The 22,674-nt window shown below is 43.3% G+C and overlaps 1 pseudogene; it reads left to right on the forward strand.

Annotated features, from left to right (window-relative positions):
• Positions 1-9,998: 9,998 nt before the first annotated feature.
• Positions 9,999-10,088, forward strand: LOC118593557 (annotated as a pseudogene).
• Positions 10,089-22,674: the final 12,586 nt, after the last annotated feature.

Here is a 22,674-nt window from a genome sequence, read left to right on the forward strand (position 1 = left end):
TCCTGCCTGGCCACTGGCCAAACAGCATTTTATTTATACAGAGCGATATCCACAACACTTCCCCTTTTCTTTTCTTTTTTTTTTTTTTTTTTGACTAGCAGTTATAGTTACAACTTAGTATATATACATATATAATATCTTAGATAGAATATATTAAGTATTAGACTCAGGTTCTTTAAGATAGGACACCTTTTGGAATGATCTTTGTACCATGCCACCTACCCACGCTCTAGACTTCCCTGGATTTCACTATGTGTTTCTTGCTTGATATTGTCTGCATTTATTGTAATTCCAACTTATCTAGGTCATTATCCCTCATTACTCCTGGACAATATTTGATAACCATTTCTTTGTATATAGTTTTGTATTAGGTTAGAACCTTCTTATTTAGATAAAAGGGGGAGATGTAGTGGGTAGCCATCCCAGCATTGGCCTGGAAGTTCCAACCCCCATTGAGGCTTTGGTAATGGTCACTCCCACAAGATGGGGCTGAGGGAGGAAGCGAAAGACCCAGGATCGAGAGGAGAGGTCTCTCTTAGTTCTGGGACCCTGGACGCGAGAGGTAGACCAAGCAGAGTTCTCCAGAGAACACCACCGAACTGTACCATACCTTTGCCAGACCTACAACCTATCCCTTCATTTGTAAGTTAGCCCACAAAATAAACCTCCCTTTTAACTACGTGGAGTGGCCTTAATAGTTTCACCAATAGTATGTTTCCAGTGTGGTGGGAGCCATGATTCCCCTTCACTGGGATCAATCTGCAATGCTGATGAAGTCAACCCTGGGTGCCCCTGCTTGAGAGCCAGAGAAGCAAGCACTTTGCCTACCACAGGTGCTGGGAGAACCAAGAAGTGAGCCTGAAATTTTAAGGTGCACAGATGCAATACTGCCCTCCACCTGGTGAGGACAGGCTTCTAGCATTCTGTTCAGCACATGACCGTCAGCCCACTCAGGGCCAACCCCAGCACTGAGCATTAGAAATAAAGCCCTGAGGCAGGCAGATGATGCATGGCCTCAAAGAACTGAGAAGTCTGGACAAAAGCAGGCATGAACTAAAGCCTGTTAAGATTCTAATGGGAAATAAAGTGACTGGGAAGCCTGGGTAGTTACATAGACCTTAGGAATGAAAGGTAATGCTGGGCAGAGCAAGAGCATGGATTCTCCAAGCCACATATTCTAAAATGGAGTTCCAAAGAGTCTGGATGCACAGGCAGGGAGTGCTGTAGAATCGTTTTCCTCAGACACTGCTTCGGAGTTCAGGGGCCAAGGCAGAGCCTGGGGAGTGTATTGCTCAGAGAGTATCCTTGAACCCACTGTTTTCCTTATTAGCTTTCGTTTTAGTTTCTCAAAAATCTTATCAGAGTGTGTTGCTGATTAAAAAATAAACAAATTTTAAAAAAGCAGAGCCCTGAAAAGAAAACAAGCCCCTCCTACCGTGGGATCCTTGGTGCTGGTTTGCCCAGGAAAAAATGCCAAAAGATGCCAAAGCTGCTGCTGCTCCTGCTGCTGCTGCTGCTGCTGCTGCTGCTGCTGCTGGCACTTTCCACAACTTAGAAAGGACAGAGAAGTTAATAGACTGTCAGAGGGAGAAGTTTATTAAGCCAAGCAATTAGCTCTTTCCTTTAAAGGCCTGTGGCGCCATTAAGTGGCACAAAACACAAGAGGTAATTGAAGCTTTTGGAAAAGAACGAAGTTTCCAGGGATGTTGGAACAAGGTGCAGACATAACGAACATTTGCCTAGCGCTTGCTGCCTTTTAAGTGGCCTTCACTTGTGCTTTGCACCTCGAAATAGACAGGGCAGATAGAGGACTCTCTGTGATAGTCAGTGTCCACACGGAAGTCACAGTGAAAGCATTGAGACTTGTGGTGGTGAGCAGCAGGCTCTGATGGGTCGGGTCGACCAGATGCTACCACACCACAGCACCAGAGGCCAGCGTCAATGAGAGGAGCAACTTCTGCTCCAGTGCGCCCCCTGGAGGTGCGTGGGATAGGTATGACATAAATGAGCCAAGTAGAAGAAAATGCCGCAGACTCCCTGCTAGATTGCACTCCAGACCACAGACCCTCGCAGAGGGTTCCTCCAGGATTCCATAGTTTCTCTCAAGGTACTGTTAAAACAGAGGAAAGGGAGGAAAGCCTAGAACAGACAAGAAGAACTCCAGCACGGGCAGCCATTTCATTCAGTTCTCACTGCGACCCTTCCAACCTTTTGGAGGATTTCTGTTTCACCAATAACGAACCCATAACCCGGGACAGGTACCACACAGGGTCCTCTGGCCACAGGAAGTTAGCAAACCTGGATTGGAAAACAAGCCTGTCTCACCCAAACATTCCTGATTATTTTGAAACTTCTCATATTTCTTCCCATGGTAATATTGACATTCTGCAGTAGCTTGTCTACCGTTTTTGAGACTTACTATGCACTTTCTGAATTAGAATCATGTTGTCTAGAGCTCGAGATATATGAGGTCACTTCCTTCCTGGTTATCTGAAAGGACATTGGGAAAAATATTACAATATGTAATTCAGAAAGCAGAGATTTACAAGAGCGCAGACATTACATGAACAGAATTTAAGGAAAAGAATTGAATAATTAACTAGTAAAAGACTGAGCAACTGGATAACTAAACTTCTAATTACCTAAAGATAAACTCATGTTTTTTAAAACATTTATTAATTATCTTGGTAGTAAGTTGACCACATTCCTCGACTGATTTGATTTGGAAGTCATATTGAGAACATTAAAAAGTTTTGTATGCATTATAAAATATGCATAAGGAAAATACCACAGCAGTAGGAATAGACGTAGAAAAGATATATGATATTAATTTTTCTTGAAACAAATCCTATTTTAAGTCAAAATGAAAAGCTGTTAGTTCTCTTTAACAGCGTCAATTTCTCTTGGAAAATAAAGTGAACATTGCACTGCTTATCCCATTCTGTCTGCCCTTGTGTTCAAGCGAACTCCCGGGAGATTGGCCGAGTCTTGGCATGAAAAACATAATTAGTGTTCACAAATAAAGAAGATTATGACCTGAGCCCTTTCGCACTCCAAACACTCCATCCCAACGCAACCTAAAGATTGTTCCCCATCCAGAAAACTGTTCATCACTAGCCCCTCCCTATTTCCTCAATATTCTGACCTTCCCCCAGCTGGTCAGCCAGCCCCACAATCCATTAGGGCTCCACAGCAAAAATCAAATGCGTCCACGCTGGAGCTGTAATTCACTTCATCTTCTCCTTGGGTTTCCTCTGCTCTGTGCCAGGGTCATTTGTAAGGCCATCACTCACTCCAAACTGTTGCACCTGTGCTTCTATTGAAACAACCCTTCTTCCGTCCGCCCGGCAGCCCTCCCTCGCCTCCATCCTCCCAGGCACCCCGCGCCCTAATCACCTTTTTCCCATGCACAAAAGCTTTCCTCTGCGAGGGAGGAATGCTAGAATTCCCCCAAGCATTGGCAAGGAAATATTTAAATGTAATCAGATGTTCTTCCTTTGTTTAATTTTTTTTCCTAGGGAAATTAATCTCTCTAAGGTATTCAATGGATTCCTCTGCTCTTCCGAGAGGCCACACCATCCTGCGGTGTGTAAGTGCTCACAGCTTGCAAAAGCTAAACATTTTCTTCTCCTTCGCTACCGACACAGATGATACGTGCCTGATTTCCTCAACCATCTCTAATTGAATACTTTGCTTCGTTTAAATTGTTTTAAACTTGGCTGTGAGAAATGGAGGGCTGGACACCCAACCCTCCCCCACTGTTGTGTGAGGCAGAATGGCTGGTAGCTGAGGCTCTCTAACAGCTAACAAGCTTGAGAACTCAGTTCCCTGATCATTGCCAGCCTGCCACTCCTGCGCTATCTCCGACCACTCCTACCAGAAAACCTAGACACTGTTATTTACCTTCCCAAGTTTGTAAGGACTTTCAAAGTCAAGCTGGTCTTAAACTTTGCACTGCATGAGGCTAGACCCACTACTTGGCTTCTGTGAATTTCACCTTCATTATTTATAACATGTTAAGATAATGCCAGCCACGTAAGGCTGCTGTTGTCTTTAGCACGATACCTGGCACACACTTGTGTTTTGTTATGGGTTTTTTTTTCATATTTTTAACAACTTTAAAAGTTGCTGATGAGACACAAGCTAGCCATCTTTTAGAGCTAATGAAAGGCTAGTGGTACATCAGCCAAGGCCAAGTCCATAGCCTCAAAACCTCCTACTAAACACACCATGCCTATATTTCTCCTGCTTCAAATCATTCTAGGTCTCTAGTACCAAGGACCTAGAGACCATCCGGTGACCCAGAGCCCAGGGGAGATGCTCATGTTAACCCCCCGTCTCCTGCCTCACTGTTCCCAGAGAAACCCATTAAAGACACTAGCCTCAGCTTTTCTGGCTCTGTCCCCAACACCTCTTTTCCTGGGGTACTGTGGTAGTAGCAAGCTTTCCTGTCACTACTGTTGACCTCTGCGTGTGCTCACTCAGTCACAGCTCAGTAGATTAAATGAGGACAATATTTAATTCATGTAAATGCCTCTCCTTCCCACATTGTCGTTTAAGTTAGTGAATGTCCACAAATCATAATTAGATACAGTGGGCAAAGACACAGGCGGGTCTGTGTCTACCAGAACAAAGAGGATGGAGACCTGGAGATGGACAAGCCTGGTCTGCAGGGGCTGCAGCCAGCACCTCCTTGGCTGCCAGGTCCAGGGTGCCGGGTGCCCTTGAAAGTATGCGTTTGCGGGAGGTTCTCCGGTGCTGCTGAAGCTGGCTCCCGGGACAGTATTTTGAGAATTGCAGTTTGGGAGCATGGGGAAACGCGCACTTAGGGGAAAATGACTGGCCCATTGGGATAAATAAATCTCTCAAGTTGAATAAAAATCAAAGTTTGGGAGTTTGGGCAAAGTATCAACAAAGGCAGACTCTGCCTCACCAAAAGGCAGTGCCTGACTGGCTTAAACCTTGCTGTCTGGAGTGAGAACACCCTCCTGGCCTCTGAGGAGGAAAGATGGCCCAGGGTCGCCTAGGGTGTTGGTGTTTGTGTGTTTGTTTGATTAATTGGTTGATTGATTGATTGATTTCGATGATGTCCTCCTTTTTGGCTGACATGACATGGCCCTTGTTAGCGGTGACAGTGTGCCCATTGCAGTAGACTCTATACCCTGCTTTGGAAATCAACAGTCAACGATGACTCAAGCCGTCATCTGACAATCAGATTTTGCATTCAAGACAGCAGAAGCAGAACTCACCAGGCCACAGGTCTGGCCAGGCATTGGCAGGCCAGGCATCGGGGTACCTCAATGCCTGGAAAGTGGCTCTGGGACATCTGCCCTGAGATTAATTCTCCGTGGGCTTCTCTAAGGTGGTGAGCAAAGGTTCTGGCCCATTTCCTCCAGTCTCTAAGAGATGCAGCCTGGATTCCTTAGGCCAAATTCCTAGACTACTACTCCGCTGCTTCCGTTCCCTTTTCTGTAAAATGGGAGGGACTAAAGCATGCATCTTTATTGCTCTCTGCCTGTTGTCTGTGATTTGCCAGGTTTCCTCATGTAAATGTAGAATGAATTTCTTTTTTTTTTCTTTTTTCTTCTTTGTTATAATAGCCACATTCATAGTGTCACTCAACTGAAGAGATGGTTCTGCAGTTACAAGTGTGCACGGCTCTTCCAGAGTACAGGAGTTTGGTTCCTATGTCAGGTGGCTCACAACCATCTGTGACTCCAGCCTCTTCTGGGCCCTCTAGGCACTGTACACATGTGCACACTCACACACATACACACACACACACACACACACACCACAAATTAAAAGTAAAACCAAAATTAACAAAAATAGTGCCTCTCGGGGCTGGAGAGATGGCTCAGAGGTTAAGAGCACTGGCTGTTCTTCCAGAGGTCCTGAGTTCAATTCCCAGCAACCACATGGGTGGCTCACAACCATCTGTAATGAGATCTGGTGCCCTTTTCTGGCCTGCAGTCATATACGCTGTATATATAATAAATAGGTAAATCAAAAAAAAATTTAAAAAGAAAAAAATAGTGCCTCTCTTATCACATGTCAACTCTGCCTAGTTGAGAAAAACAGATTTTTTTTTTTTTTTCCACATCAGCCTGTGTCCCGCCTGGCAATTGGCCTGTGTCACCATGCATGTTGCTGAGAGTCAACAGCAGGACCGGTGTCTCTGAGTGAGTAGACTAGCAAGGCAGAGACACCACCCAGTTAACCAGCTAGCCACCACAAGACAAGATGCCAGTTGATTGTGAAGTTCAGATAAACCCAGAATGAGCTCTTCATGTACATTTACCCCAAAGCTTGGGATACAATTACAATGAAAATATAAAATCAAATACAATTCCCCATTTAGCTGGGGGTCCAATATCAAAAAAATTCTGTCTCCCTACTCTACAGGGTCCCCTCAAAAATCATCCACAGGCTCTAGGCTATCAGGGGCGGGGGCCTCGAAAGCTTAGAAACTGAATCCTGCCTGAGACAGACAGCCCAGCATGGAAAGCCCCTTCCCTCTGTGGCGAGGAGCCACTGATGTTCCACACTGTGGTCAGGAAGCTTGTTAACTACAGCCCAACACCACTTTATAAATCATTACCCACTTCCTGTGCATTAACATTAGCAAACAGCAAGGGACAGCTTGTGAGCTATTATCCAGCAGCCCAGCCCTCATCAGAAACATTAGCACGCAGTGCATTTGTGCATTTCCACATAGGGCGGCTCCTGCTGAGGGCAAAGTCTAAACCTCTTCACGATTGCCACCTTTTAAAACGGTCTCTCCCTCCTTGTCCTGATTTAGCTTTCTTTTCCACTACATCACTATTATGTAAACCATTTCCGGGTTTTCTCCATTACCCCTCAGTAGATGAAAAGCATTAATAAATATTGCTACGTGCCAAGGATAAGAAAAGAATGAGGCACCTATTTGTGGATCCTTTTTCAAATATTTGGGACCAGGGCTGCCAACATAGCATAAAGGGTTAAAGCACTGGCTGCTCTTCCAGAGAACCTGGGTTCAACTCTCAGCACCCACACGCAGCTCACAACCATCTGTAACCACAGTCCAGGGGTCTCTGACACCCTCTCCTGGCCTCTGTAGGCATTTCGTGTATGTGGCACAATTTAAATACATGCAATCAAAACAGACATACATAAAATAAAAATCATCTTTAAAATGAAATATTTGAGAACTTTAGTGTTTTATTCAGGTTGCTATTGCTATGATGAAACACCATAACCAAAAGCAAGTTGGGAAGGAAAGGGTTTATTTGGCTTACACTTCCACAGCACTGTTCATCATTGAAGGAAGTCAGGATAGGAACTCAAACAGGGCAGGAACCTGGAGGCAGGAGCTGATGCAGAGGCGGTGGAGAGTTGCTGCTTCCTGGCTTGCTCATCCTGGCTTGCTCAGCCTACATTCTTAATAGAACCCAGGAACACCAGCCCAGGGATGGCACCACCCACAATGGACTGGACCCTCCTCCATCAATCACTAATTAAGAAAATACCCAGAGCCAGATCTTATAGAGGCATTTTTCAAAATTGAGATCCCCTCCTTTCAGATACCTCTAGCTTCTGTCAAGTTGACATAAAACTATTCCTCACATTTAGATAAAAGCATTGGTCAGTCTGGAACTAGAGCTGTGATGCCTAGTAAACGCACAGGGATGCTTTCCTCGGCCTTACTCCCACCTCCAGAAAAATAGACCCTGTCTAACAACAACTTGCATAGGTTGTTTGTGTCCTCGATCCCCTGGCCCCAAAATATGGCCTAGGCCACACCCCTGAAAATGGTGTTGATTCTGTTTGGCCACCTGGGAGTTTGTGGTTGCAACTGAGAAACTGCAGCTCAACTTTGGAGTGCGACTAGAACTCTGCTGTGGAGTCTGGAGAGCTGGCTCTGTGCAGCTCAACTTTGGAGTGTGGTTAGAACTCTGCTGTGGAGTCTGGAGAGCTGGTTCTGTGCAGCTCAACTTTGGAGTGTGACTAGAACTCTGTTGTGGAGTCTGGAGAGCTGGTTCTGTGCAGCTCAACTTTGGAGTGTGGTTAGAACTCTGCTGTGGAGTCTGGAGAGCTGGTTCTGTGCAGCTCAACTTTGGAGTGTGACTAGAACTCTGCTGTGGAGCCTGGAGAGCTGGTTCTGTGCAGCTCAACTTTGGAGTGTGGTTAGAACTCTGCTGTGGAGTCTGGAGAGCTGGTTCTGTGCAGCTCAACTTTGGAGTGTGACTAGAACTCTGTTGTGGAATCTGGAGAGCTGGTTCTGTGCAGCTCAACTTTGGAGTGTGGTTAGAACTCTGCTGTGGAATCTGGAGAGCTGGTTCTGTGCAGCTCAACTTTGGAGTGTGGTTAGAACTCTGCAGTGGAGTCTGGAGAGCTGGCTCTGTGCTCCCAGTGAAGACACAGAAAGGGGTCACTGAGAAGAAAGGGAAAAGCAGACAGAAGGATGAGTCAGCAGCTTGCTCCTCCATCCCTTCGTGATACAGGACTGAAGAGGCTGCTGTGTATGTCTCAAACACACGTTGACGTCAGGACCAGAGGAATGAAGATGGAAATCTTGCCTGAGGCTAACAGTCATACAATATGCACAAAAAACCAACAAGCAAATATGACATTCCACCTAAATGCCAAAAATAAATGGAAAAATGAGAGAAAGACTCCAGCAAGCTGAGAAGCCATTTTGGATGAAGTATTCAAGAAGATGTCACTGAGAATAAGACATTCAGACAAGCCCTGAGGGGGGTGGTACAGTGAAGCTCTTGAGGGGGTATGAGGGAGGGGGATATGAGGGAGGGGATATGAGGGAGGGGGATATGAGGGAGGGGATATGAGGGAGGGAGATATGAGGGAGGGGGATATGAGGGAGGGGGATATGAGGGAGGGGATATGAGGGAGGGGGATATGAGGGAGGGGGATATGAGGGAGGGGGATATGGGGAGGGGGATATGAGGGAGGGGATATGAGGGAGGGGGATATGAGGGAGGGGGATATGGGGAGGGGGATAGGAGGGAGGGGGATATGAGGGAGGGGATATGAGGGAGGGGGATATGGGGAGGGGGATATGAGGGAGGGGGATATGAGGGAGGGGGATATGAGGGAGGGGGATATGAGGGAGGGGGATATGGAGGGGAATGGGGGGGATAGGGAGGGATAGGAGGGAGGGGGTATGAGGGAGGGGGATAGGAGGGAGGGGGTATGAGGGATGGGGATATGAGGGAGGGGATATGAGGGAGGGAGGCGGCTCGGTGAGCATCTTGACAAGGGATATTCTGGTACTTTGGAGGAATGCTGGACTCATCTGAGAGAGCTGCCTCAGGCACCTTTGTGGTACTGACGGAATGCTCACCATCATTGCCTTTGGCAAGCAGGCATCAATCACCCACTGCTTGTCTACTGTAGGGATCAGCAGCTATCGGAAGGGGTTATTTGGCTGTGGTAGCCTATGCCGACAATCCCAACATTCAGGAAACTGAGGCAGGAGGATCTCAAAGAGGCTACCCTAGGCTAGTCGGTGAGAGGTCAGGAGGAAAAGGGATGTCGACTGAGAGGGAAGGTCTGAAGCATGGTGGACTAGGACATAGACCTCACACTTGGCACAAAGAACATTTAAATTTGCTTCCATGTCCAAGTTCAGAGCAGTGCAGAGCATGACAAAACCATGCTACCGCCATTCAAGCTTGGCATGCACCCAGAAGGCACTCTGGGAGAAAGGTCAATCAGTTGACACATGGCAGTGGTGGTTTGGGGTTTTTGCCAGAAAGAGATTACCATGTGTAAAGACATCTTTGTGTGTTGCTCATAACGGTTTGTGCATGAATTACAGTTTACCTAAATAAAATGTATTTAAAGAAGAGCTGTCAGTACGGATATGGAATCAGACTATACGTGAACTTCATCATTTATATAAAATGATGCTATAATAAATTACAGAAGTGCCAGCTGAATCTCCACGGGGTGAAAGAATAAAGCACAGCCTTGAGTTTTCAGAAAGAGGGCTCTTGCTCACCTCAGAAGCACATACGCTAAAATTAGAAAAACAAAGAGAAGATTAGCATGGCCCATGAATTCATGAAGTCTTTCATATTTTTTAAAAAAATAAAGGAATGGGGAATAAGCAAGTGAGAGGAAAGCAGATCATGAGAAAAGTAGTGAATCATTTGGACTAGTGGTTCTCAGCCTTCCTAATGCTGGGACCCTTTAATACCACTCCTCATGTTGTGGTGACCCCCAACCATAAAATCATTTTTGTTGCTACTTCATAACTGTAATTTTGCTACTGTTATGAATCTTACTGTAAATATCTGATATGCAGGATATCTGCTATATGACCCCTGTGAAAGGGTCATTTGTTGCCCCCCCCCCCAGGAGTTGTGTTGAGGCTTGAGAACTGATTTAGACAGAGATGGAGGAGGGATTGGAAGGCCCCTAAATCTGAAGTGCTAGAGCAAAGGCCAGCAGCTGGGTGGCCAGATAATGCCCAGACTTTGCTGAAGACTGGAAGAGTTCTTTTTGTCCTGGGTGCCTGCCAGCACTCAGGCAGTACCCCAAACAAGCGGTGTGTCTGGACCGTCATGTTGTGGGTATGTTGAATGCTTCAGGATTCACTGTGTTCTAGTTTAACATGCACCATGTTATATGGTGTTTGAGGGAAGTTGCACTATTTGGAGTTTGCTGGTTGTTGTTTGTGAGGTGCCAGGATCACCCTCTAGGGCCTCAGGCACACACATCCGTTGCTATTGAGCTATATCCCCAGCCTCCTATATTTTCCTTTCTAAGGGCTAACTCGTAGAAGCTTTATTTCCCATGCTTCTTTTAAATGTATCAATTAGCAAGGGTCAGAAGATCTCTGCTTGACCAGGGCATCAAAGCAGATGCTTTGGGTCCAACTATCATTGTGTTGATCACAAGGTCAATACGAACCACTGATAAAGCTCTCACATCCTGATTTGGCTTCAAATCATCTCAAGGTTAGAACTATGTGTCTGTGGGGAGTTACAATAAACAAGAAAAAACAGACATTCCAGCAGAGGCAACTCCAGCTGAGGACTGCAGACGGCAGAATTTTGGAGAAGGCGGAGGCACTGACCACGATCCCACTGTCACAGCCCAGTGCTGACTCCAGTGTGGCATCTTCCAATGCAGCTGTCCTAGCCCATGCTCCTCACACCCCAGGCTCTAACGGAGTGACCCACCTGCAGATGGCTCCCTCAGGACTTCAAAGAATTCCCAGCTCTGGTTGGTCTTCGTGCCCTTATCCTTTTAAATGTAAACCCACAAAGGATACGTTTCGAGACATGCCTCAGTAGACTTTCACCTAGAAATGTTAATGTAATATTTGCAAACATATATAACCCATGCCTGTTGCAACACTGTTGTAAATCAAATTCCATAAGCACCCCATCAATAGTGGATTTGTTCCTCAAATAAGGGTTTCATCCATATACTAGAATACAATATAGCTATGAGAATGTCTGGTGTAAATATATATCCCTATATGACAAGATAACCTATATAAGTGAAATAAGAAGTATATTATTAGCCTTACATTATTTTAATTATACATGCATATGTGTCTGAATGGGAAGGAATATATTTAATTATGTCTGTATTGAAATGACATACATAAAATGCTTAGAAGGTATTTTTTTAGAGACACTGTAATAAGAAACTTCTCTTTAAACATTTTAGTAGTTTTTAAATTTATTTTAAGTTTGAAACCGCAATGATTTTAAGTTAGATAGTACAAGTATATAAACATCATCCTGTGAGTGTATATGTTGACCAAATGGACCAGCACATGTGTAACTAGAATCCTGGAGTGAGAAGGAGAAACTAGTGAAGCAGAAAAAAAAATGTTCTGAGAAAACAATAACTAAGAATTTTCTTCAGTTTTTGGCAGGCATTAAGATGCAGATATGGGGCTAGAGAGATGTCTCAGTGGTTAAGAGTCCTGGCTGCTCTTCCAGAGGACCCGGGTTCAATTCTTAGCACCTGCATGGTGCCTGTAAGTCCAGTTTCAGGGGATCTGACACCTTCACACAGACATACATGCCAGCAAAACATAAAATAAAAACAAATAAATTATTTTTTAAAAGACACAGATATACAACGTAAAACACGGAGTAACTACGAGACTGTCTGTTCCACAGAGCATGCTCAAAGGCTGAAAACCAAGAGGCAGGAAATGTCACGACAGCGCTGGAGGAGAGAGATGTGCAATTAAAATATGTAGACAAAGACTATATTAGATGTACAGGGAAATAAAGAGAATCACTGCACAAATCTCAGAGCCAGTGCAAGCCAGCAACAAGTATTGTTTTTAAAGTGCTGGGATAGAACCTGTGATAACACCAGAATTCTCTGCATAACCAAAATATTTTTTTCAGTAATCAAGTAGAAATATAAACTGTCTTGTTTAATGTAGTGCTGCACACCTGTAATCCTAGCACTTGGGAGGCTGAGCCAGAACAATTGTTGATGTAGTTCAAGGCCAGCCTTGGAAACACAGTGAGACACTATCCCAAAAAGAAAAAAAAAAAAGTAGTTAAAAAAAAAAACTCTCTCAAAGAAAGTGAAAACTGAGTTTATTGCCAGGGACACACATTGTAAGGAAAGTATTAGAAACTCCTTCAGGTGAAAGGAACATGATACCAGATTAGACAAGCAAAGAGTTCTAGATATAGAATAAAGAAAAATAAAACACTTTATTTTTAATTTCTTAAAAGACAACTACCTATAAAAGTTAAAGTAGCCGGGCAGTGGTGGCACATGCCTTTAATCCCAGCACTCCGGAGGCAGAGGCAGGCAGATCTCTGTGAGTTCGAGGCCAGCCTGGTCTACCAAGCAAGATCCAGGAAAGGCGCAAAGCTACACAGAGAAAACCTGCCTCGAAAAACAAAAAACAAAAAAAAAACAAACAAAAAAAAAAAAAAAAAAAAAAAAAAAGTTAAAGTATAACCACATGCTGTGATTAAACAAATACACATTCATAAAATGTATAGGCATGGCACAAAGGAGGGAGAGAGGGATTTGCAAGGTGCATCATAACTTCCTCACACTGTCCATCAAGCAACATGTTCCTATGTGAAGACAGGCTTCGGTGACTCAAGCTGCATAGACTGAGATAGCAAGATGGCTCAGTGGGTAAGAGCACCTGCTGCCAAGCCTGCTGGCCTGAATCCCACACCAGAATCCATAAGGTAGAAAAGAGGTGACTTTTGCAAATTGTCCTCTGACCTCCATAGGCACTGATGCACAGATACTATGTCCACACAACTAAATAGATAGGTAGGTAGGTAGATGATAGATAGATAGATAGATAGATAGATATTAGATAGATAGATAGATAGATAGATAGATAGATAGATAATGTAATAAAAGATCTTTTAAAAGAAGCGAAGATTATGTTGTATCATCAAAAGAAAGAAAGGAAGGAAGGATGGAAGGAAGGGAGGAAGGGAAGGAGGGTGGAAGGAAAGGAGGGAGGGAAGGAGGGAGAGAGGAAGGAAGGAAGGAAGAGTTCTGCAAATAGACTGACAGCCAAGACAGACTCACTCTCCTGGACTTGCATAGCTCCAGGAATTTGCACTGATCTACTCTGTGCATTGACTCCACTGTCTGCCTTCCTGGAAGAAAGCAATACTAATATCACAGAGTTCTTCTGAATATTTGATACTCAGAACAACACTGCTTTGTGCTGCTGTATTATGTGTTAGCTACTGTGGTCAACGATTCCTATTTCAAAATGATATTTTAATTTCATGAGAGTTTAATCACATGCACAATTTGAACTGAAGTCTTCATAAACACAATTATTCAAGCACTGCTCATAGGACACACATTACCATATAGATCCATGTTTTACATATGCAAATACATGTTAACTTAGGTACTTGAGCCAGTAAGTGGCAGCGCTTTACATTTTCTATCTCTCTGGATTTTCCAATTCTATCTTGTTTCTGAAATACCTCTATTATAATGAACTCACAAATGAAAACATCCCATAGCTATTTCAAGGTAGCCACTCAAACACATACTTGCTCAGTCCCAAACTATTCACCTCTGTGAACTTCGACATAGGTACAATGGCCATTCTGAAGGAACTTCACTTAAGGTTTTACACTGTCATGGTCAGTTACATTTTTATGTGCATCTACCATATTAAAAAAAAAAAAACTATGACAGAATTGAAACTAGAAAACCAATTAGCGCCAGGTGGTGGTGGCAGCACACGCTTTTAATCCCAGCACTCAGGAGGCAGAGCCAGGTGGATCTCTGTGAGTTCGAGGCCAGCCTGGTCTACAGAACAAAATCCAGGACAGGTGCAAAGCTACACAGAGAAACCCTGTCTTGAAAAACCAAAAAAAAAAAAAAAAAGAAAGAAAAAGAAAAAGAAAGAAAGAAAGAAAGAAAGAAAGAAAACCAATTAACTTTATATTCTCCTTCATGATTCATGTGCCCCTTGCCTGCATTCCATCCCTCCTTACTACCTTCCCTTGTTTCCTTTCTAAATGACCTACTATGCCAGTACCTAAGGCTGTTTACATAATTCATGTACACACTGTAGATTAGTACCACACATAAAGTAGTGTGGTTTTTTTTCCTTTTCTGAGTTTTTTGAGTGAACTCATTTAATGGTATACATTCTAACTCCATCTATTTTCCTACACATTAGATGATTTGCTTTTTCTTTAAAGCTGAATAATATTCTGTTTTGTAAGTATAACATATTTTTGTTATCTGCTCATCTGTTCATGGACATGTAGGTTGGTTCCTAGATGATTTTAAAATAAACCTTTGTTCACTAAAGGTCATTAGGTAGTACAAACAAAAACAGATGGCAAAATAACCACCATAAACTAATACTGGAAAAACGAAAAAATAGATACCTACTAATTATATACATGCTCAACAAACAATGAATAGAGGGGAATTTCTAAATCTGGTAACAAAAACCTACAAAGAATATACTAAAATATAAATTTAAATAAGCATATGCTAAATAATACCAAATTGCAAGCAAATTAAAGAGAGCCTAAATAAATGGATTATATTAGCTACTGTTAAAATGAAACAGTTTGAAGTTTGAAAATTTATCTATAGATATGCTGTAATCCCAGTGAAAATTCCAGATGGGCTAGGCTGTATTCTATTTGCCTATGTGGTTGGTTTTGAAGGGAGAATAACTATTGTTAAGCAAATTTTAAAGTACACATGGAAAGCTAAAAAAAAAAAAAAATAGAATAGCCAAAATAATTTGGTACTAGAAATACAAGGTTCAGAATTCATACCACACAGTGCCAAGTCTTACTATAAAGTGTTATCAATGTAGACAATGAGACCTTGATAAAAAAAAAAAAAAAAAAAAAAAAGATGCACACAACAACCCATACAGAAGTTCAGAAACTGACCCACTTGGATGTATCAACATAACTCTCTAGAAAGGAACAGGCAATTCCATGTTGCTCGAACAACTTGGCATCCTTATACAAAAGCCACATGCCTTGACCTGTAATCTGTATGTGATGTTTGTAGCGTCTTTATTGACAGTCATCAAAAACTGATACCTGTGAGTCTGGTGAATGGATAAGCTACACTACCATTGAGCACAAGAGACACAGGCAAATTTGGTTCATACAAAAATGTGGATATGCTTTCAATTCATTTTACTATGGGAAAACTAGTGTCTTAAACCAAACTTAAAGCTAGTTGTCAGCACGGGACGTGGAGCCAGGACTGATGGCAGAGGGGAAGGAGGAGAGAAAAGTGAGTGTGGAAATGTAAATGATCATTCTCGTACTGGAACAGCAGACCAATGGATTTATCAGAAACCACAGAACTATCTACATGCTAGCATATGTAATTTAAGGAAAAGTTGATGAGTTTGACCAGGAAATGAGTTGGATCCGAGTGGAGTAACTAGACTAAATGAACACACCGTTGTCAGGACGCACAAAGCCCTGTATTTCCTGACAGAGGCAGGAGGAAGGGAAATGCACAGCCTCGGCCTAGTCAAGGGAAAACATCAGGTAAAGCCAGGTCCCAGTGCTCTGTGTAATAACTCACCAGGCCATTGTTACAGCTGTAACCTGAGATACCCCCCACCCCCAGGTAAAGGCCTACTCACAAACTTGACACAATCATAAGGATACAGTAGAAACTTCAAGAAGAGGGACTAGAGCGGTGTTTTAAATCACTGGAAGCAGAGCCCTAGAGACCCCAATCTCCTCCTTTCTTCCCATCAGGCCATGTGCTAAGTCATTTCAGCATCACAATGCTGCCTTGCCATGATCCTAAAACAGTGGACCAAAGGTCAAAGGTTGAAACTGTGAGACAAAAATCAACCTTTTCTCTGTAAGTTTGTAATCTCTTGTATTTATTACAGTAACGCAAGGCTGACTGACACAGTCATGAAGCATGAGGAAAGCCTATCACAAACTGTGGTGACTGAGAAGACTGTTCAGTGTTGCACAGCAGTGATTTCACTGTGCGAGAACCCCTGGCTTGTGTCTTGGAACAGAAAAGGGAAATAGAAAAACTGGCAAGGTCTGAATGAAGACTAGAGTTAATGGTATCATGTTAATGATGATTTTACCAAATCAATGTATGATGTTTAGAGATGTTAGTGTGGAAATACGTGTCTACACAGTACACGCTTTGGACAACAGTTTCTTAAAGATTTATTGTTTATTTTATGTGCATGGATGCTTTGTCTGCATTTACGTCTGCACACCACATGTGTCCACTGCCCACAGAGGATAAAAGATGGCATTAGGAGCCAGCCAAGTGGTGGTGGCACATGCCTTTAATCCCAGCACTCAGGAGGCAGAGGCAGGCGGATCTCTGTGAGTTCGAGGCCAGCCTGGTCTACAGAGTGAGTTCCAGGACAGGCTCCAAAGCTACAAAGAGAAACCCTGTCTCAAGAAAGAAAGAAAAAAAAAGAGATGGCAGTAGGTTCCTGGAACTGGAGTTACAGATGGTAGTGAACCACCAGGTGGGTGCTGGAAATCCAACAGGGTCCTCTGCAAGAGCAGAGGTCCTCATAACTGAGCAGAGCCATCTCTCCAGCCAGCCCCACAGCACTACTTTTTGCAAGCATTCTACAATACTAAAATGTCTTTGAAATAACAATTAAAAGCATCCACTCAGAATCTCTGCTCAGTTTGACTCCCATGTTCAGCAGGTTTCCATAGGGATAGGCATGCTCACCACCTTTCTGTACTGTCACAGGCATCACGGAGGCCCAGGTGCTTGTTCTAAGCAAAGCTCGTCTGATTAAGTGATCTCTGACATTTTCCCTTTTAAGAATAAAGGAAGTATTTCCATTTCAAATGAATTGGTACAACAGGCAAATTCAGAGATCAATATTGATCCTCTTACACACACACAAACCCTGCCCCCCAAACCACCTATGCCTCAGAAGACTAGACAAGACCTTGGGGAATCTTCCAAGAGTTTCCTAAAATTGGACTTTTCTAATGGCATAAGTGCTTTGAGCACGGCTTCTCTGTGTGCCTATTCAAGGGCCTTTTTGTCTATTACATTAAGGAATGGAGAGCATCCTCGATTCCTTTGAAAGTCACAACATACTTTCACAGCATAGCTTCCCAGCACTAGTGGAGGCCTGAGAAATGCAGAGTCCCTCAGAGACAAACACAAGGGAATGGTTAGCATATTATCCTCTACCTACCTGTACTTACACAATAACACACAAGTCCCGGCTTCGGCTTCTTATAAACATTTGTGATAATTTGACAGTATGGCTGGACACTGTTGTGACTGTTAAAATTACTCTATTTCAGTGGACAAGCACTCTAGGTGTCTTTATTATTGCAGAAATGTTCCTTAAAACTTTAAGGTTGTTTTTGTCTTTTGTCCTTTTGTTTTGTTTTTTTTTTTGCTTTGTTTTGTTTCTTGAGACAGAATCCTATATGACCCTGGGCCGGTCTTGAACTCATGGATTCAAGTGGCCCTCTCTCCTTAGCCACCCCAAGTGCTGAGATTACCGGAGTGTGCTACCACACTTGATGTTCAACATTTGGATGAAGTCACAGCTATAAACTTCTACTCTGAGCCTGTTACATCTATTTTGAACACATAAATAAGGGTCTTACATTTCTTGGTATTCAAAAAGCTACACCTCGATTATACGGTACTAAGAAGAATTTTATTATGAATTCAGTTCTAATTGTATTCAACTCAGGATTCAATTCTGGTTTGCTTCCCACGTTGTTGGTTCGACTTCTGCCTACATCAGGGCCTCTGCTCCCTGAGGGGGGTGGGGGGTACGCTCGACAGTCTTTCATCACAAAATGGCTCAGTCAACACTGTAAGCACTTTTTGTGAATGACTTGCCTTCAACAAATACCCAACTCAAATACTTAATTGTTTATTTGAAATAAATGACCATGATTTGATTATCAGAAAACTTTTGGAGTCATTTATATATTTTGAAAAAAAAAACTAAAGGCATTTCTAATACAGAAAATGTCTTTTCACCTAGACCACCACTGTCATGTAACTTCACGTTTCAACTCAGATGCATCAACCCTGTTGAAGTAATTTCCAAATTTGGTGACACCATCTACTTAACAACCAAGTCTGCTTCTTGCCTCCACATTTTCTAATCAGATCCTAAAGTGTTTCAGAGAGATATAGTGAAACAATCTGCTATTTTGAGAGCAACTTATTCAGCAACAAGCAGGCCTACAATACCCCCTTAGACATGCATTTACAGTGTAGAAAACCAGCCTTCAAAGCCACAAGTTCCAGTGGGAGTTTTTGTTGTTGTTGTTGTTGTTTTGTTTTGTTTTGTTTTGTTTTTTGAGACAGGGTTTCTCTGTAGCTTTGGAGCCTGTCCTGGACTATCTCTGTAGACCAGGCTGGCCACCCATAGAGATCCATCTGACTCTGCCTCCCGAGTGCCAGGATTACAGGCATGTGCCACCACCGCCTGGCTCCAGTGGGAGTTTTGAGATACAGCAATAATCCCTTGCTTTCGAACAGAATTGTATGTGAAGTTATTATTTAGGAAATAAAAGCAAACTAATGGAATTAGGCCCAAATGTGCAGAGACCTTGGAAACATGTGAGAGAAGGCCCTTAGAGAGATGGTGCTCGTATGCATGTCGACACTGCATTCCTGAAAGTTTTTAAAGACTATTACTGTCTTAGCTGAACTTGGATTTTTCTCCTCTTAATACAATAGCGAAGTCAGGTGTCAGCAGGCCTGCAGACTAGACTTAGGGATCATACTGGGAGTATATTTACAGCCATGTCTCCCCTGTGTCCCCTTTATCTCTCCTTCTGCTCGGGGCTTCCATCAGTCAGTTCAGCTAAGGTCAGACTCACCTCAATGGCTCAGCACACCAGTCTTGTTCCATTACATTTGGAGGTAGAAAATCTGAATCTTCCCAGTGCTGACCTTATTGTTTCCAAGCTATTGATTATGGCTATCAAGCCCCAACAGTTCACTGGGGTCAGTCTCTAGGAAAGGAAAAAGGCAGAAGCCAGAGCCACATCCCTCTCCCTCTCCCGACTGCACTGACTTCCCCATTAGTTAGATTTGGGTGTAATTAGAATGAATCACTGCAGGACACAGCTCCTGTCTATTCTAGACTGCCAGTCTTGATTCACCTAGATTTTTGGCCATTCATCAGAGCACACATCTGGTATGTAATGAGGAATGAACGGAGTGGAAAGGGGAGGTCAGTGAGACGCGAATGGGCCCTGGCTGGGAGTGATTATGGAGTCACTGACACGCAAATAAATGGCATGTATCACAATCCACAACTCTCGGGGAGTGTAAATCTCACACTTGACATACCCTTTGGCAAGAGATAGACTTTATGAATCTTTTTCCCCATCGCTAGAGCAGTTTTGTACAAGGATACCCTGTCCTGACATAATTCTCAACTTCAGATGCTTTCTTATCTATCAGAAATACGGTTGTACTATAATTTTAGACCTTCAATATAGTAATCATTTAATTGTAGTCTTTTTTTGCATTGTGGGTATTTTTTTCCTCCCCTGGACTACTTTCTTTGCTCTCTGTGACTCCTTTCATGATGTTTTTATTAATCATTGTTGTTCATAATGCCCTTGATTTTATTAATTGTTGCTAGGCACTGTCAGGTAATTTACATAACAATCTCATCAACAAAGTTGAGAGAGAGCAGAGATGTGGCCTCCATTCCTAGAGGAGAAGGAAGGCTTAGACAAATTGAGAGGGAGTGATCTACCCACTGCCAGGTGACAGCCATCACACCTGAACCCAGAAACTAAGTCTCTGTCTGGGCTACCTGCTCGGTCTCCATACCAGCGGAAGAGTGCATGACCCATCACTACCCACATGCCAGTGCTGCAGCTTCGGTGAATGGCTCACTCTTCCTAATCCCACGGGAAATGAGAGGAGTAAGACAAGCCTAAATAATATCCAGACAATGATATAACTATAATAAAACACCTAATGGTTATCACCTATCATGCCCCACACGCTATTTGAAATACTCCGCCTACCTTATGTAATATCAACCCTAGAACTCACCAGGAACTCATTGCCCTCCTTACAGCTAAGAAAAGCAAAACATGGAAAACTACAGTCATGTGGCCAGAGCCTGCCTGCTCTGACAAAACACGTCTGAGATGCAAGTCAAACTGGAAAGTGCCACAGGCATGCAGAGGGAAAGTGGATCATACAGGCACCTGTGCCCCTTCTGCTAAGAAAAATCAGGAGTGCTTCGGGGCATAGACGGCACATAGATGTTGGAGTCTGAAGAGTTAGTAGGATGAGCAAAAGTATTCATGTAGGGAAATACAGGCAAATAGCGAAGCATTTGAAGGCAACTGATGAGCTACACAACTAATCAAGGTTATGCTATGCAGACATCTGTGTGTGTGGTGGCCTTGAATTGTTGCTTGTAAGTAGTGTAGTCGCCAATGCACCACAGAGTCTAACTTGTGACTTGCCTATGATAACAGAGGCAGAAGCACTTCTAAAAGCACTTCTAGTGCATTGCCATGCTAGACCCTGCCTCTAATATATACTGCAGTGTATTGCCAATCCAGTGTCTTCAGGTCAGGCAGGGCAGGCTCGGTTGTTATCATGTACTGTATCAGTGAGTCCCAGTAAGAAACCAATTGCCTGGCCAGAAGTGGGGTGACTGGAGGAGCGTTTCTTTTCCCAGAAGCTATGATAATGTATGAGCTGTATGTAGGTAACCTCTAGAGCTGGCGTGAGCATTACAAACGGGCATCGTTAGAATTTTCTTTCTATCCTGGGCATAAAAGCATGAGGAAAAGGAGAGATAAAGAACCCCAAATGTGATACGGCCTGAGGGAAAGTGACCACCCTGCCTTCAGTTTGAGGAAACCTTGAAAGGAACCAAAGGCATAAGATAAATTCTCATTTATCTCCCACCCTTTGGGGGTGCTGTCTGGGAGGACTGTGCTAAGGTGGAAGCCTGAACACGTGAGCACCAAGGTCACGTGAGCCAGCAAGTAGACAAGGTAACCAGGACTCTTGATGGTGAAAGGGAAAGTGACTAGGACACATGCCTAAAACTGTGCATTGTAGATGTGTAATCATCGCCAAATTTTCAAGGATAAATGGATGATTATCAAAATATGCTTCTGTTTTATATTGACTCTTGATTGTTGTGTGGGATTGCTTGCGTTTAGTAAAAGCCTTAGCAAATTTCTCTTAGACTTTCAAAGTAAATCTATCTGCCAGGTACTAGGATATTCAAGTAATTATGTTGCAACTCCTGATTCAGACAAAAGAATCTCCAGGGAGGGAAAAAAAGCATTTAATATTTACTGTAAGTGTTTTCTGATTTGATATAGAGTTTTGCATAATCTTTTCCATGTATTACTTCACTCAGCCTTAACCAGACGCTTCTCTTTGTAATGAACTATGGCAGACACACCGACTTGTGGCTACTGAGGATGCTGAAAATGAGTGACAGCTGAGTGCTCAGCCCTAAACAGGACACTTACACCACCCCTTCTAAGGCTAAGGGACCACTGGGGAAGGAAAGCAAAAGAATGTCAGAGCTAAAAGGTATTGAAAAGGGTTACAAAATGCAGTCTTCTGAGCAAGACGCAGCCAGTGCTATCCAGCAGCTATAGTATCCTGCACTGGTGCATCAGCAATCCTGACAGTCAGGGAAAGACTCACAAGACTGTCCTCACCTTGCTGAACACTGGCTAGTGGATTCTGATGGGGGAAAACCAGTCCGTGTCTTCACTTATATACCCACAAGTGAGCCCAGCAGGTTCCAAGAGATAGTTCAAAACCTATGGTTCTACAACCATGGTTTCTATGGATGTCCCTGGTTAATAGATAGCTCAAAACCTATGGTTCTACAACCATGGCTATGTAGATGGCCCTGGTTAAGCTCAGTGGGCGACAAAGTAAAACACACGACATGACGTGTGAGGATGACCTGTAAGGAGGAGGTGGGGTAACTGGTGTGGGAGTAACATGGAAGAAGGTGAGGGTAAAAGTAATCAGAAAGTATTGCAATATAGGTGTGAAATAGCCAAAGGAGAAAATTAATAAAAACTATTTTGATTGATTATGCATTGAAACCACTCAGAAAGCTTGAAAGTCCACCCAGAATGTCTGCTCAGTCTGACTCAAAATTCCACTCTGGTCTGCAGAAGTTCCCCATAT

This window comes from Onychomys torridus, chromosome 11 (assembly GCF_903995425.1).
Source record: "Onychomys torridus chromosome 11, mOncTor1.1, whole genome shotgun sequence".
NCBI lineage: Eukaryota > Metazoa > Chordata > Mammalia > Rodentia > Cricetidae > Onychomys > Onychomys torridus.